Source organism: Sorex fumeus, unplaced genomic scaffold (genome assembly GCF_029834395.1).
Source record: "Sorex fumeus unplaced genomic scaffold, SorFum_2.1 ptg000122l, whole genome shotgun sequence".
NCBI classification, from domain to species: Eukaryota; Metazoa; Chordata; class Mammalia; order Eulipotyphla; family Soricidae; genus Sorex; species Sorex fumeus.
The window spans coordinates 45716603-45725022 of record NW_026606179.1 but is presented as its reverse complement, the minus strand read 5'-3'; the positions used below and the strand labels follow the sequence as shown (position 1 = coordinate 45725022).

At 37.8% G+C, this 8420-nt stretch overlaps 1 pseudogene; it reads left to right on the top strand.

The window, feature by feature from the left end:
* Nucleotides 1-1049: 1049 nt before the first annotated feature.
* Nucleotides 1050-2226, top strand: LOC130043703 (plasminogen activator inhibitor 1 RNA-binding protein-like; annotated as a pseudogene).
* The last annotated feature ends 6194 nt before the right edge of the window (nucleotides 2227-8420 follow it).

The window sequence follows — 8420 nt, the reverse complement described above, 5'->3', positions numbered from 1 at the left end:
TTTGAACTATAGGCTAAGTAGTGATGTACTTTTAAATGGATTGATTAGGAAAGTATGTGTTGTTACAAATCTATTGGTTATGAAATGCACAGGCTATACTGTAAACAGCCAGTGGAGGTCTATATAAGAGCTCCTTTGGAGAAGCTTGGGATCTTGCCCAACCTGCTGGACCTTTGTGTCTGAATAGGTGGCTCAACCCTGGCTAGCCAGTCTTACAATAAACCCTGCTTGCTGTTTGCAGTCTCTGTAGTCTCTTTGACCCAGCAATACCACTCCTGGGAATATATCCCAGAGAGGCAAAAATGTATAGTCGAAGTGACATCTGCACTTGTTTGTTCATTGCAGCACTCTTTACAATAGCCAGAAACTGGAAGAAATCTGAATGCCCAAGAACAGATGACTGGTTAAAGAAACTTTGGTACATCTACACAATGGAGTACTATGTAGCTGTTAGAAAAGATGAAGTCATGAAGTTTACATACAAGTGGTACAACATGGAAAGTATCATGCTAAGCGAAATGAGTCAGAAAGAGAGGGATAGACATAGAAAGATTGCATTTATCTGGGGGATATAAAGTAACAAAATATGAGATTAATACCCAAGAATAGCTGAGATCAGCACCAGGAGGATTACTCCGTGGCTTAGTGGCCAGTCGGGCATTCTAGAGGAAAGGGCAGCTCAGATAGAGAAGGGAACACCAAATAAAGGGTGTTTGGAGGATCCTCCCAGGAGGGGAGATGCATGTCGAAAGTAGACTATGGACTGAACATGTTTGCCACTCAATGCCTCTTTTTCAGACCACAACACCCAAAAGGAGAGAGAGAACATAGGGGATTGCCCTGTCACAGAGGCAGGGGGATGGGGGGATGGGGGTGGGGGGGATACTATCCATGGTGGTGGAAAATGGGCACTGGTGGAGGGATGGGTATCTGATCATTGTATAATCAAACCCAAGCACAAAAAATTGTAAATCTACAACTGTACCTCATGGTGTTTCACTAATAAAAAAAATAAAAATAAAAATGGGAGATTTCGATCTGAGCCCTAACACAATCGTTTCGACCAGTTATTTGATAATGAATCTGTCCCCTTCGAGGTGTTGAAGGCAGTAGAGAACAAGAAAAAAGAAGCTTGCGGGGGTGGCGTTGGGGTCCCGGGGTCCAAGAGCGCTGTTCAGGCCACATTTCAGACCAACTCCAATGCAGCGGGCAAAAGGATAGCTGCAGAAGGAGTTTCAGAAAGACTGCAAGAACCCGCTGCTGCCTAACTGCCGGCGTGGTGGACAAGAAAGAGGAGCTGCAGCTGCCTGTGGCACTCAAGAAAGAAGAAATGGGTCTTGGAAGAAGACCTGATCAACAACTTCAGGGTGAAGGAAAAATAATTGATAGGAGACCAGAAAGGTGACCACCTCGTGAATGATGATTTGATAAACCACTTGAAGAAAAAGGTGAAGGCAGAGAATTTTCAGTTGATAGACCGATTATTGACCAGCCCATCCGAGGCCATGGTGGTCTTGGAAGAGGTCAAGGAGGCTGGGCACGTGGAATGGGACGAGGAGATGTATTTGATTCTCGTGGCAATCATGAATTCGATAGGCATACTCGAAGTGATAAATCTGGCCTGAAACATGAGGACAAGCGTGGTGGTAGCGGATCTCACAACTGAGAAACTGTCAAAGATGAATTAACTGACTTAGATCAATCAAATGTGACTGAGGAAACACCTAAAGGTGAAGAACATCCAGTGGCAGTTATTGAAAATAAGGAGAACAAAGTTGAAGAAGTAAAGGAAGAGGGTCCAAAAGAGATGACTTTGGATGAATGGAAGGCAATTCAGAATAAGGACCGTGCAAAAGTAGAATTTAATATTCGAAAACCAAATGAAGGTGCTGATGGGCAGTGGAAGAAGGGATTTGTTCTTACTAAGTCAAAGAGTGAAGAGGCTCATGCTGAAGATTCAGTTATGCACCATCATTTCCGGAAGCCAGCACATGATATAACATCTCAGCTAGAGATAAATTTTGGAGACGTTGGCCACTCAGGATGGGGTGGCAGGGGAGGAATAGGAGACCTTGGTTGTGGTCGGCGTCCAAATCGTGATAGCAGAGCTGACAAGTCAAATACTTCTGCTCCTGATGTAGATGACCCAGGGGTTTTTCCAGCTCTGGCTTAACTGGATTGCCATAAAGACAACCCTGGTTCCTTTGTGGACCCTCGTGTCTGAGGTTTTGCATGCTTAAAGACCCCAGATGACTAAGAAGTTAAAAAAAATAGATTGTCATTCATACCATTCACACCTAAAGACTTAATTTTATCTGTTTTGAAAATGAACTTCTCTTGCTACAGAGAAGTAACAATATGGTACTCAGTTTTGTATTTAGAAATGTATTGGTAGCAGGGATAATTTTCAGAGATTATGCATTCTTCATGAATACTTTTGTATTGCTGCTTGCTAATATGCATTTCCAAACTTGAAATAGAGGTGTGAACAGTGGAAAATAAAATAAAATAATTGTGGTCTACTGGTTACTCATGATAAACTTGTATTGATGCATTCTTATCAACTAAAGTCCAAACCTTATTCAAATTTCCTTAAATTTTTCATTGTCTCTTTTCTCTTCAAGAAAAATACCCAGGTTACCACGAGACATTTAGTCATCAGATCACATCAGGCTTTTATTCACTATGACAGTTTCTCAGATTATCCATGTTTTTGATTATCTCAAGATTTTGAGGCATTTCAAACCAGATATTTTGTGGAATTTTCGTGAGAGAAATTTGTCTGATGTTTTGCCTTGATTTGATTAGTGCTTTTGTATTATTGTGAATAAGACAGAGGTGCATTTTATCACACAATGATAAACTATATTCTAACAGCACGAATTATTACTCTCACTGCTGAATTAGCCTATGGCATAGATAATTTTTCTCAGGTGCCTGTATATTCTTTCATTTCTCCTTTCGATACTTGTGAAGAAATGACTTAAGGAATGGAGTACTTTGCTCTCCATCTTCCAGGATAATGTGTTCTCATTTCTTCCCATTTATTTATCATTAATTATTTTTCAACTGTATGAACATGAATTACTGAATAATGATTTTCTACCTCATACTATTACCAGGGTTGGAGTGATAGCACAGCGGTAGGGCGTTTGCCTTGTGCGCAGCCAGCCCAGCCAAGCTGGGTTCGATTCTTCCGCCCCTCTCAGAGAGACTGGCAAGCTACCGAGAGTATTCAATATGCCAAACACCGTAACAAGAAGTCTAACTATTACCAGGGTCTAATTTATTTATTTTTATTATTCATTCTTTGGCCTTTGTATTGTTTTGATTTAATAAGTCTCTCATCACTCGGTTTTGTTTTTACTATGTATATATTTTCTGGCATTTCTTGATACTACTGGCTTATCTGTTCTAATCTACAATCAAAAGTTTCTCCGAGGATCTCTTGTTCCTTTTATTGGACAATATATTAGGAACCAAGTTTAGGCCATTAGATGTGTTTATTGCTATCTGAATGTTGTTGCCTTTACATTCTTTTAGTTTAAGAACAAGCAATAAATGTGTGCACATATATTTATAAATGTTTACTGTGCAATTTCTGTTTCTATTTTAATTTAAACAAGTATTTACTGTTGTTCTTACCACAAATACATAGTACACAGATAACTGTAAACTCCTCCCTGAATTTATTTTCAATTCCATAGCCTAACAGTGAGAAAGTCAGTTTTGCTTATAGTATATCACTATTTACTTGTCAATTCCAACGTTCATTATCAGAATCATTAACCCATAATGCTGTGAGAAGTAACTGTGTCAACTTGCATATAGTCTCAAGTACCTTTGATTTTACAGATTCCATTCATTTCCACAGTTATTTAGGTCAGTCTTTTCAAAGTCTTTTCACTGAGATTTTTCCTTACATTTGTAGCACAGTTACAATGTTTTGTCTTATCAGATTAAAGTTGTGATTCCAAATAACTTTTCAAATACTTAGGCTTAAATTGTTCACACTGAGAGTCATATAGGAATCAGGATCATAACTTCCCCTAAGTTCCCTGTTTCAACTATTTAGTCCCCCTTCTCCCAACTGATCTGTTTACTACATATTTGTTTTGTTTTTATTTACTGTCTTTTCCACAATGCCCTGTCTTTGTTTTTTGGTTATTGGTTTTTAGTCTGGGAGACACACAAAACTGCTCAGGTCTTACTCCCAGTGGTATGCAAGACACCAGATGGAGTGCCCTTGATCAAACTGTGGTGGGGCACATGTAAGGAAAATGACCTACCTGCTATACTATCTCCCCAGCCACAAGTATTCCCTGTTTTTTTTTTGGCTCATGCAAAGTGCTCTTGGGCCAGAGCAATAGTACAATGGCTAGAGTCCTTTCTTTGCACGTGGCAAATCTAGATTTGAGGCACTTCATAAGGTCTCTGAGCCCTCCAGGAGTGACCCCTGAATAAGGAATAAGGAATAAGTCCTTGGGACTGTTGCATGTTGCCCAAAATTCCACTGTCTCCACAAAATAAAATTGTTCATACTTCTTTCAATCATCAATGTTATTTAATCACTGTCTTCTTCAGTGGTTACATAAACTGATTTCATGGGATTGTAGAATGCCATTCCATCATACAAATTTGTCATAGTTACAAATTTACAAGCAGAAAATCACTTTGTGTGTTTATTTGCTAGAAATTCTTCCATCATATTACACAGGACTCTTGTAAATAGTTTACTCTGGAGAGCAGGATTGTGTTATATGAAATACTCTGTGCATATTTCAGAATAAATGACTTATATATGGAGCCAGCATCTTATAAGACACTCAGTAGAGTTCCTGAGGATAGCACGTAGGAAAATGAAGATTACATTTTAAGATTGCTCACTTGAGTATTAGTCCACACCTGAACAACAGAAATTAATTTTTAATACCTGTTTATGGATCCTAGAGTTTATGTTTCACATAAGTAGATCTTAGATGTGAAGTTTGGATTTGCCTATCACTCCAGATTTAGAAGTGGTACTTTAAAATTATTTTTAAGTCGTTCATAATTTTAACCTATTTTTATTATTATTTTAATATAGAAAACTGGTCCTAGGGTCAGATTTCCTTAACAAGGGATAGGAAATTGCTTTGAATGCAGCCAACTGGATTCTATCTCCGGCACCAGATAAGGTTCCCTGAGCAATACTAGGTGTAATGTCAGCACAGAATTAGGATTGAACTCTGAGAAACATGCTCCCTGATTCCCAGAAAATAGAGAAAACTGATTTTTATACGTTATAAATGTGAAATACATGGAGAAAAGCATACCAGCCAAATCTAATCAGGGATTCTAGCCAATAATAATAAATGTTAGTAACCAGCTGGAAAATTAAGCCACTCTAGTTTCAGACCCTAAAATATATTCATTAAGTTGTTTAAGTGGTATAAAGGAGTGATCAGAAGTTCAAATGCATTCAAGTTAGATTAGTAATCATTTATTGCGTATTCTTAAAAGTCTATGTATTCATTTTCATTGATTTGGAAACATCAACATTTTAATCAAATTTTTGAAGAGTTAGGTAAATGAAAATCTATTTGTGGTGCTTGCAAATCTAATATTTAGTAGAACTAACTGTGTTTTAAAATTCCTGTTTAAATTTTTCACAGAATGAGCACTTGGCCTTATTTCTACATGAAAAAAACTCACAGGCCTAACCCAGTTACAATGTCATTTGCTGGAGCAGCCCTGCACTGAGGAAATGTCACCAGCAGAAAGAGCACTTGTGTATTCATTCATCCCTTTCAATAGGTACTTGACTTTCCTAATCATCATCAAATTTTCCAAATGGGTTGAATATGTGAGCACCATTATTGTTATAGAGGATTCCTTCCTACCCAGGCGATTCAAACTCACAAAGAACAGTTCACAGATCAGATTCTAGAGCTCCTTTAAGGTGTGTCTGATGAATATTAGAGCATGAATAGTGTTGTTGGTGAGCACAGGATGTACATGTACTCTCTCTCTTTAGTAAATAAAAAATAGGACTTCTCATATTCCCTGGTGCTACTTCTGTACCACTTTATTGTTCATATTAGATATTCATCTTCTGTTTTGAGACTGTTTCTCCCCCCTATATTTGCTAAGTGTTTGCTTTTTCCTCCTTTTCTGTCAGTGCTAAGGTACTAAAGGTATAGCAAACAAAACATATATATATATATATATATATATATATACATACAGACAGACACAAAAGATATATACATACATGTATATGTGCTTGTACATATATATTATTCTGATATGGTTTATATTACTTATATTTTTCTGTCCATATACATGTGTTCATGCATCCTATAGTCAAAAGACGTAAAACACAAATATACTCAGAGGAAGGCATATCCTGTTGGCTCATTAGTGACTGAGATTTGGGGAAGTAGGATATTTTGTGTGTATAAACACTTGAAAATATCATTGTGAGAAAATACTATTTGGGTTGGAAGACATATTAGTAGGATTCATTCATTTGAAGAATTGAGCTTAAAAAAATGATCCAAGCAGAAGATAACAATGAAGCTAGTCTATTTGAAAAACAGGAAAAATATTTTTGTGAATATCTGGAAGATAGCAAATGCAGTGAAGCATGGTATAAGATGTCATTTGCAGTGTTCTGGGACCAGATAAAGTATGGAGTCAGAAATGATTTCTTTGTATTATATGCACAGGGAGGCCTCTGGGAAAGCTTATGTGGTTAGAGAAATTCAGGGGTGTCTTATCTGGTTCACATTTTAGTTATCACTAATCAAATGCATATTCTCCTGCTTAGCTGATTCTTAATGAGGTGACCATGTGTGTACCTCAGCCTTCCCTTCAATATCATGAACTTGGCTGTAAGACAAGTACAGCCTATCTGGCAATGACCTGTTCCTTGAATACTTAATGATAGTCAATAAATATCAGACTCGACTCCCTTTAGTTCCTGGAAATGATAAAGCCTTTTCAAACCATGTAAAAAGAGTAAAAACCTGTTGGAGATAAAAGTAAGCTGTGGGAAACATTTCTGTTGCCAAGATAATTACCATTCTGTTCTTTTATTTAAATGAATACATCTTCCTGATGATTTTGACACATTTCTCACTTGAATAGGGAATAAAGGAGTCATGGCAGAGATCTCCCTGGTTATCTCCCAAGATGATGGAGGATTTGGAGCTCAAGTTTGCCCACTTTGTTCAGACTTAACCGGGTATTAAAAGGTTCCTCTGTCTCCTTTTTCAGATATATATATCTATGATACTCTTATGCTCACTTTAATGACCTCAAAGGGTGAGGAGTTGTCAGAAAATGTCATTTGAAAGATCATATGTTTCTGAAGAAAGAAAATATAAAGACAGTCTGATAGAGTGAGCAGTATGTTGGGTAACTGTTCAGAACAACTGAAATTTGAAGTCTCTACCTTAGAATCCACAAAATATTAGGAATAACAAGAAGACAGAAGAATTTTGCAGATTTAACAGATGTGCTCAGAACTCTAGCTAAGTCCCCAATTTTATCAAAATACTCTGTACTACCCTAGGTTGAACTTAGGACAACAGTCTTCATGATAGTTGCTGAAATAAGGGAAACAGTGGAGGAGAGATTCACTCAATTTAAAGAAAAAATTATGCGCAGCATTTAAGAATTCATTCAAGTCGAGCTGAAGGAGCTAAGAAATATAGTAGTGAGTTACAGCAAAAGAACTGACAAAGCTTCAAATCAAATTAGTGTGCTTGGAGACAAAACAGAATACATCATCAAAAAAGAAAAGGCAAGAGCAAAAATGTAGAAAATATGGCACTCTTAGGAAAAGAGAAGGAAAAAATGAAGTGATAAGATTTGAGGGGAACATGATGCTGACACCTGAGGATAGTAGATACACGGGATAGATAGATTGCTGCATAGCTGGAAGCCTGCATCATGAGCAAAGGGGAGAAGGCAGCTGGAATAAAGAAGGGATCACCAAGAAAAAGATGGCTGGAAGAATCAGTCAAGATGGGAGATGTGTGCAGAAAGTGGATGAAGAATGAAACATGATAACCTCTCAGTGTCTGTATTGCAAACCATAATGCCCAAAAGTAGAGAGAGATTATGGGGAATCATGTCTGTTATGGAGGCAGGGGCAGGGTGGGAAAGGGGGGGTATACCAGGGATATTGGTGATGGGGAATGTGCACTGGTGGAAGGATGGGTGTTGTGTGATTATAACACAAGCATGAAAGCTTGTAACTATCTCACGGTGATTCAATAAAATTAAAAAAAAAATCACCTACAAAAAAAGATTTGGGGGGAGAAGACAGATAAGAAGCAACAGAGGGCAGGTTGCAAGGGGATTCAGGTACATCAGTGGTGGTAAGAAATGATAGAATTGGGCCAGATGGGACTGGAGCAATAGCACAGCGG